The 9,957-nt window shown below is 24.7% G+C and overlaps 1 long non-coding RNA gene across 1 annotated transcript; it reads right to left on the bottom strand.

The window, feature by feature from the left end:
* Positions 1 to 718: 718 nt before the first annotated feature.
* Positions 719 to 2,259, bottom strand: LOC135924881 (uncharacterized). Its single transcript, XR_010571433.1, has 3 exons — positions 2,121 to 2,259; positions 1,352 to 1,616; positions 719 to 1,307 (listed from the first exon to the last, which is right to left on the bottom strand). It is a non-coding gene; the product is annotated as an uncharacterized LOC135924881 (long non-coding RNA).
* Positions 2,260 to 9,957: the final 7,698 nt, after the last annotated feature.

Below are 9,957 nucleotides of genomic sequence, written 5' to 3'. Positions count from 1 at the left end.
CGAACCATTTAATAGATAACTAAAAAGCTATATGATGATAGATGAAAATCTTTTATTATATAAATAGAATAAATAAAAAAGCTTAATAGAAACAATTTTACCTTCATTTTTATTTTTTTAAATAACTTGGATTATAGAATTTAAATGACAAAAAATAAAATGGTCAGCAATAAATATTTTAATGATATAATAATTTTTTATTTATAAAAATCATATTTTTTTTAAAATTCAGAATTCTAATATTTATTATTAAAATAGTATGTCAGTTAGCATTTACCATTATCATATATGCAAAATAAAAAAAAATATGATTAAAGAATAGCATTTGTAATGAATATTTTTCTAAATCTGTATTTTTAAATAATAAAAATCTTACTTATAAAAATAAATGTAAAAGGTACTTGATTTCTATTAGATGTTATTTATTAATAATAGAATTATATAATTTTTTCCTAATTATTAGCAGGTATTGTTCTAAAAGCTTATTAATATCTTATATATAAATTTGTTAATTTAGCCAAGAATAATTATGTCTGATTTTAAGATATCTTATCTAATTAACAGATAAATTGTCTAATTTCTTATAAATTAAGTATTTAAAGAAAAAACAACAAACCTGGTATTATTTGATATATAATGTTGATAATATAAAAATATTTAATTTGATATATAATGTTGATAATATAGAAATATTTAATTTGAAAAGAAATCACCATTTTAAAAAATGCCCCCAAGGAAAATTAAAATTTTAAATTTAGGTTAATAATTTAAAATTAATTATTTTTAAAAGCGTTTTGAACCGGTTAAATATTTATAACGGTTCGGTTCGCTCTTTTAATATTTTCTTCATAACGGTTCGGTTAAGGTTACGGTTCAGAAAATCATAACGGTTCATTCTGGTTTTGCGGTTCGGTTCGAACCCCTGATGGGGAGCGATGAAAGAGATCACGCGCGAAATATATTAGTGTGAAAAACATAAATAGTGTTAATAAATAATTAAGGGAGCGGTGAATTTAAAGTAATCACGCGCGATTTAGTTATCTAGTGCGGGAAATTAGATTGTACGATAAATATCAATATGTGAAATAGTGTAGGAAGAAAATATACATGTTGAATGTATATGTGTTTAATTGAGCTATTTTAACTATTAATGTTAATTACATTCATTATATTTTTAAAAATTAGCATCTAAAAAAAGGAGCGCGCTACAAGGTTAGCAATACCATACTTTTTACATATCTTCTAGATCCAAAAGAAATTGGAAATCAGATTGCCAGTATTCAAATAACAGTTATAAAGATATTTTCCTAAAGATAAAATTAGAGCAGATAATTTTGAGCAATGATATTACAATATAGATCAAAAACTGGATAGGTTTTAGCTTAAGCTTATGGGAGGTAGCGCAACACGTTGACGGTGTAACTTGGTGTAAATGTAATGGGAATAGTGTGCTCCTCCTTCAAAATTTGACAGTTTGTTTATTAAATGTTCCAACATCAGCGAATAGTGTGTGATGGGGAATATCCACGGTAAATACCGCAATCGCCTAACCGATGACCAAGTTAACAAACTGGTTTATATATATTTCACTGAAATGTTCACGATAGCTTGATTTCCTATTATTTGTATTGTTAAATTTTATTTAAATAATTGTGAAAATAAAAAAATTTGAAATAAAATATTGTTATAGATATAAAACTTTCTAAAAAACATAAAAAAGGAAAAATATTTGTTTTTTCTCTTTGTCTTATTATCCTTTAAATAAAAATCCTTAAGAAAATTAAATCAAGCTGATTTTTTAAATTTTTACTAAGTTTTATATATTATAATAACCATAGACTTATATTAACATAGACTGCTCAACACTCAAATGGATAATGTATTTAAAACAAATGATTTTAGAGCCATTCTAAAAATAGCAGGTCAGCATTATCATATGCTTATAAATTTCATCAAAATACGATAAAAAATGGTACATAAATAGAAATATTTAATACAATCATTGCCACATATACTTACATATTATATGAGATCAATATTCTTAAATTTCATCAAAATACGATTAAAAAAATGGCACATAAATAGAAATATTTAATACAATAATTGTCATATATACTTACATATTATATGAGATCAATTCTTCATCATTAATATTGTAAATGGTTTATAATAATTCTAGGAATACTCTTAATTTATCTTAATAAATTAATTATTATTTTAAGTCAATGTCTTTTTGTTCATCAAATTTTATAGCAAGAGGTCCAAGGAATAAATTATAAGTAAATTTATTCAATTTTTAAAAAAAAATTGGAATAAACAAAGTTATATTAATAGTTTTTGTTAATATTTCTGATTTTTTCAATATTTATAAATCTAATTATACACATTATCATCATAATTATATATAATAATTTAAACACAAAAATATGAGAAAATTTAAATTTAAGATTATATAATAAAATATTTTTAGCACATTGAGCTTGAGACCATTTTTAGGAGGAATACATGCAATAATATTTAGCCACTTATATATTTTTTTATTATACAAACATAATGTTAATATTACTTCTTTTTTTCTAATTTTACATTTATTCTTGATAACTGTTGTATAAAATAGGATGTGGCTTAATGAATCAAAATGATTATTTGAATTAATAGATAGTAGAGGAAGGCGAACGTCCATAAAATTAAATCTACTTTATAATATTGTATAAATAATCATTTATTCCACTTAGTTACTTTTATACTATACATAAGGTTGGCAAGTCGTTTAATTGACCGGAAGAATATTTGACTGAAAGAAATGGTCAATACTCTAAAAAATCAAAACAAAATAAATTAAAAATATGTTTAAAAAAAGAAAAAGAGATATAAATACATGTGATCACAATGCTGCTTATTGCCCACAATATCAAGGTGAGCATCTTAGAATTTAATAAAGTGTATGATAGAGGAATCTGGCATTTTACAAGGTGGTGATGATCAAAATATTTCAAGTGATTTCATAAATTTCAGAAGTAAAAATGGCATGTTTAATAACATAACATCAGATTCCTGCCTCTAGTGTAATAAACATTACCATGCATATTAAGATAAATAGCATGATTCTGAATGTGTTCTCAAATATATACAAAAAAATGATGGGATAAAAATAACAAAAGGGATTAGTCAAAAGTGGTTACATGTCAATACCGCAAAATTTTTAGCGCGAACTGCATTATTGCGAATGGATCATAGCAAAATCATTATCGCGAATGCATTACAGCGAATGTATGACCGCGAATGGATTATCGCGAATGTATTTGATGACAGCGCGAATAAATTTTCGCTAATACATTATAGCGAGTGTATTAGCGCGATTATTGTCGCGAATGCATCATAGCGAAAACAGTATAGCGAATGCATTATAGCGAATGCATTAGCGCTAATGAGTGTTAGCGAATGTATTATAGCGAAAGCATTATCGCGAATGCATTGCAGAAAAAGCTTTACCGCGAATGCATTATAGCGAATGTATTATCGCGAATGTATTACCGCGAAAGCATTATCGCGAATGCATTATAGCGAATGAATTAATGCAAATGCATTATCTTAAATGAATTACATCAGTTGCAATATCGAGAATGGAGTTTGATGAAAATAGACAGACTTGGTTGAACCTGGAAATTAATTTTTTTGAAAATAGGGCTAAGGCTTTTAATTTTTTTAACTCAAAATATATTAAAAAAATTCTAAGCAATAAATAGATTTTTTAGGATTAGGGTAAGGAAATTATTTTTATATTAATTTATTGTTTAAATATGCGTTTAGTTATATTTTCCAATTAAATTTGGGACAGGAAGACCTAAAATTTAAAATAAATAAAGATTTTTGATGGAACTTCTGCTGAAATAAATTAAATTTGCAAGGTGCTAAGGAAAGTCTTATTTAAAACATTGAGCCAAACATATAATTAGCCCTCGAAAATCATTTATATTTTAATTAGTGAGGGATTAGTATTGTGAGCATTTTTTGATAATAAATATGTAGAAAGTGTTTTCTTATTGCTTAATCAAAAAGACAAAGCCAAAGTTTATCACAAGACATGAAACAATATTCAGCATCATAGGTAGATTGTAGAATTGAATGGCTACACATCTTAGAACTTAATTCATTTAATCTCTGATGATGAAATTACGATTATTGTAACTCAGGAATTGAGAAAACAATAAAATAATGATTTCCTATTGATTCTTGTTAAGTTCTTGATTCCTGATGGGTCTTTTTTCTAGTTATGCGATTAAAAACAAAAATTTTATAAATGGATATAGAAACATATTAAAAAGTTTTAAAAGCAAGCATAGACGGATATTATATTAGAACTTATTATCTATGATTCCACTTTCTACAGTCGAAAGCAAGGCCCTTTAAAAAAAATATATTAGCAAAGTAAGATATCTTTCTTAAGAAGCGTAGGTCATGAAAACCCTTATGTTATGCTGGGAATTAGAAATATTGCTTTAATCGGGAATTTTTTTTATTAAGAAGATACCCACTCCCCAAGGTATAATTATTTTCAAACCTATGATGATTTCTACAGAAACTGATCCAGCCAGCCCTGGTGCCTACCCTATGAATATTATATAGTATTCTAGTGATCTTTTAACTAAACTTAATTTTGGTTTGATGGGTATTATTTTATTTTTTGTTATTATATACATTTAAAATCATTGATTGTTAATTTAAAAATCTGATTTTGACAGAAAAACACCAATAAGTGTAGAATTTTGAGTAATTTGTTAATTTTAGAAAATTCAAAAACGGTTTTATAAAAAAAAACTAAGATTAAAAGGTTAGTTAATTAATCGTAAGTAAAAATTTAAACTGAACTCTTTTAAACTAAATATTTTTTATTCAATTCGATCGTAAAAAAATTAATTGCGAAAATAATTAATCCAATAAAAAAAATTAATTATCAAATAATGATCCAATTCACAAAAATGTATATTTTTTAATATAAAAAAAACAAATACCCATGTATGTCATTGCGATATATTATCAGATATATATTTTAAAAAAATCGCATATGCTTTAAATATAAAAAAATAACGGCGAACTTTTCTTAATAAAAACAAAACTCAAAACGAAAAATATATCTTGTTTTGTTAATCGAAGAAAAATATATTCCCATAATTTATATCATAAAGCACATAAGGGATTTTTAACAAAATAAAATAAAAATGATTTTTTTTGATTGACATTTTAATTATTAAAATTAATATCAATAATAACTATTACAAAGGACAGGTTTAGCATAAAAATAGGCGAAAAATAATTAGACAAAAATTAGGCACCTGCTAAGAAGCTCGGCTAATTGTCCTTTATTAATATATCGTTACATAATAATTATATAATAATAATTTTAATAAATATGAATATATAATAATTAAGGCTAGGCTTATTTTTGCATAACCTTGACGTGCTATTAGCCGAGTTCCCAGTGCCTACTTTTTGTCTAATTAGTGCCAGGCGATCTTTTGGCTAAGTCTAATTAGGTTTAACCAATTTTTAGGCTAATAACGCTACTTATAAATTTCTGGCAATCTTATGACAATTTTGACATTTTTATATGAATTATTTAGATGCAAATGATGTATTATATCAATAAAACATAGTCCATAAAAAATAGAAGAATAATAATTATAATCATCTATGTAAGAGACTTAATAAACCAATGGAATCTACAAGCCCCGGATTTGGGGCTTGTTGGGGAAAAATTTAACTTTTATTAGAATCAATAAAATATTAAAAATATTTATTAATGTATAACTTTAAGTAAATGTTTGTTGGGCTATCTCATAGTATTTTATAAATTCAAATACAACAATTATTTTCAGGCTTATGATGATTTTGACAAAAACGCCGAATAGCCCTAGTCCCTACTATTGGAAGAAAGTTGATCATGAGATCAAAAATTTAGATCATTTACCGGTTACTAAAAAACGTTGTTTTTAAATCTTTATAACTCTGAAACGCGTAATCTTCTTTTTATGAAATCTATTTTATTGTGTATCTTAATAATCTCAAAATATTTTAAATTTTAATATAGTCAGGACACTTATCTTTTTAAAAATTTCTCCTAAATCATAAACTATAACATAAAAATATTTCGGTATTATCAAAGAAATCTCATTATTAAACGCCAATAACAATATTAGCATATACGGTAATTTTGTAAATTAATTATTTTATCCAGAGAAGATCTAATAATGATAAAATTATGCGTAGAGAAGAAAAATTGGAAAGAAGTTTAATTCCTGAATTTTCTAGAAGAAAGTGAAATATTAGTCCAGTTCAACAGCTTTAAAGAGACCTCAAGATACGGGTTCCATATATCAAACTATCAAGTAATAGGCTACAACCTTTAACCTTTTGAATCTTACAAACTTGAAAAAAAAATTGGTAAAATATGGCCCTTGATATCAAATTGGTGTTTATTGTCAGGTTCATGCAAGAAAAAAAAGAATAGATTAAATACATAAATTTTTATTATTTTAATAATTTTATGGATCTCAAAATATGCTTTGTGTTTTTCCATTATAATTTATAATTACGAAAAAAAATTTAAAAAAAGACGAGCGTCCGGCTATAGATCAATATAATAGGAACACGTCTAGCCTATTTTAAAATAAATAAAAATAAATGAGGGTCTTAAATTATTTTTTGTCTAATATTAGTATTTCAAATTATTTAAAAAATGATTTAATCTAATTATTAAAAATAATTGAGGATACGAAACTTCATAAATAGCAAGTGACGTGTTTTAGAGTTATAAAAATTTAAAAAACGCTAGAATAAATATAGAAACATCAATTAGGCTGGTTTCCTCATTTTTTGAAAAAGGTCTCAACTTGCTAAATGAGTTACAATATAATTAGTTAGTTTAAAGAATTTCTTTAGAAAAATAGAGATCGGGAAAAATATTATCAGCTATGAATTTCCAAAAGGTGATTTATGGTTCCCAATATATTTAAAAATAAAAACATAATAAAGATGAATTATTTATTAAGGAGTAAGTGGATAAGTAGTAAAGAATTTTAATACTCTATAAAAATTATATCGATCATTTGTCAAATATAAATCAGTATTGCATACGTGATAATTAATTCATGATAATGAATTCGCTGTAATGCATTCGCGATAATGCATTTGCTATAATGCATTCGAGATATTGCATTCGCGATATGTAATGCATTTGCGATAGTAATTTCGGGGTATTGCATTCGCTATAATGCATTTGTGATAATATCTTCGCTCTAATACATTCGCTAGGATGCAATCGCGACACTGTTTTCGCTATGATGCAATCGCGATACTGTTTTCGCGATGATGCATTCGAGATAATGCATTCGCGCTAATACATTCACTATAATGCATTAGCAAAAATACATTCGCGATAATGTCTTCGCTCTAATGCATTCGCGATAATGCATTTCGCGGAAAATGTTTCGCGGTATTGACGTGATACGATAGTATATTCCTATATATTTCTTGAAAATATTAAAAATATGGTTATATAAAAAATTAAAAAGAAATTATATCTAAATATTTTAAAATTTAATCGGTATTGCTATAAGATTAGATACCATAACTATTTTGATTTTATTGATAAATGATAATACATAACAAATAAGTATATGAAAAATAATTTGGTAAATATTGGAAATTTATTATATTTTTCTAAAAAAATAATTATTATTTTAAACATAAACATAATGAAAAATAAGTATTTATTGCAAAAAAAATTATCTTTGTCACAACTTTCTTCATGCGCCAAATTTATTATTATTGCATAATAAAATTACTAATCACATAGAAAATAAATCGAATACATTAATAATAATAATAAAATATTTTAAGACATATTAATAAATGTAAAATTATAAAAACTAGTGCAACAGAGTTTAATATTTAATAATTTATTTGGGATTAGTTATCATTAAAATAAATTTACTTTATTATATAAATAATTGAAATCTAATTGATTTTATCCATATATAAAAATTTTAAATTGCTTAAGTGATACAGTTTAAGAACTGATAATTCATATAAGAGTAAATCAAGGTATGGGGGGGGGAATTCACCCCCCCCCCTTCCCTGAAATTTTTATTGATAATAAATGCTTGAAATTTAAAAAACAACTATTTTTATGTCTTTAATTTATTATAAATAATAATTGATCTACATTATTTTATTATTTTTATATTTTTTTAAATAAAATATATGATGTTTTTTCTGCAGCACTGGAATTTTATATATCAATCAAGGAAAAAGGTTCAGCAGATGCTGAGAATCTTTTGCAGGCTATTATTAAGCCACAATTTTTAATATCAATTCAATGTGTTTATTTTTTATTTAATTATAATATGATTTAAGCATGATGCTACATAAAATTGATTTAAATATATGGGAGGTTATGAATAGAGCAAAGGATATTATTGAAATATTAAAAAATATCAAAGAATGTGGATGAAAAATTTCTATAAATATTTGCGAAAGTAAAGGAGGTTGCTAATATGTTCGGGATTGAAATGTTAAAACCTAGAGCAGTTTCTAGACAATGCAACTTTACGATTGAGGATTTTTATAAAATAAACATTTTTATTCCTCTTATTGATATATTTTTATTTCATTTAAAGGAAAGATTTATTAGTCATAATTTTATTTTAAAACCTTTTATTTTCTTTTTCCGGTTGTGTCTAAACTGTTGATTAAACTTGAAACACTAGAGGATATTAAGAAAATTTCAGGTTTTACGCTAATGATTTAGTATTTTCATATGATAAGTTACTTTGTGATGTCAGATTTTGGTAAATCTTGACAAAATATATTCTTTGAGACTAAAAATTCTCTGCAGGCCCTTTTCATGTGTTATTGCACTCTAGATTCCCTGCCTAATATTAAAACATTATTAATTATTTTATCTACCTTACCAATTAGTACCTGCACTAATGAAAGGTCTTTTTCAACTTAAAAAGGTTAAAAACTTATTTAAGAAATACTACCAGTGAAAAAAGTTCAAATGAATTAGCCCTATTAAATATTTATAAGGAGATTATTTTAGATAAAAACTTGATTCTAATTAGCAAAATCTCAGAGAAAAGTAGACCTCTATTTATAAATTCAAATCAAAAAATTGCAATATGATTATAGTAGTTTTAATCAGAGACCTTCTTGGGTCGGGCCAGGCCCACAATGGGTCGGGTATGGGCCTAATATTATATTTTCTAGCGGGCCTGGATTTGAAATTTTTTTTTAATGGGCTGGGCTTGGGCCTAAAACTTTTAAATTTCAATTATTTAAAATAGTTGCTAAATTAGAGAAATATTGCCTTTTTTTCTTCTAATAATAATAAATTTCAGTATTGTAAACAAAATAATTGCTTAAATATATTTAAATATTGTTTATTTTCATTAAATAAAAATAAAAATTTTTGGATATGGGCTTGGGCCGGGTTTGGGAAATTTTTCTGACTTATCATGGGTTTGGGAATTGTTTCAGAAAATTATTTTTAAAAATAGATTATATATATAAATTTTGATTGATTATGATTAATTGCTTTTTAGCAAAGCAGTATTTGCTCATACCGCCTTAAAAATTGAATATTATTTTTATTATGATAAATAAAATTAATGTTATTTTTACTAAGTTAAAAAAAAATTAATATTATCTTTAATTGGAAATACATACAGGAAGTAAATTTAGAATTGTTTTTTTTAAAAAAATAAAAGAAAAAAAATCATGCCCATACCATATATTGTTGATGCAATTTTTTTATTTAATTTGGAATTTTTATAAATTTTAAAATGATAAAAACAATCATTTTAAAAATAAAGAAGTGTTTCTGTTGACATCTTCAAACAATGATAATTTTAAGTTGGAAATAGAAAAATGAAATGAAATAAAATTACCATCCCC

Source organism: Gordionus sp. m RMFG-2023, chromosome 2 (assembly GCF_954871325.1).
Source record: "Gordionus sp. m RMFG-2023 chromosome 2, tfGorSpeb1-WG-v2, whole genome shotgun sequence".
Taxonomy (NCBI): Eukaryota; Metazoa; Nematomorpha; class Gordioida; order Chordodea; family Parachordodidae; genus Gordionus; species Gordionus sp. m RMFG-2023.
The sequence above is the reverse complement of the archived record's forward strand: the minus strand, read 5'-3'. Positions and strand labels throughout refer to the sequence as shown.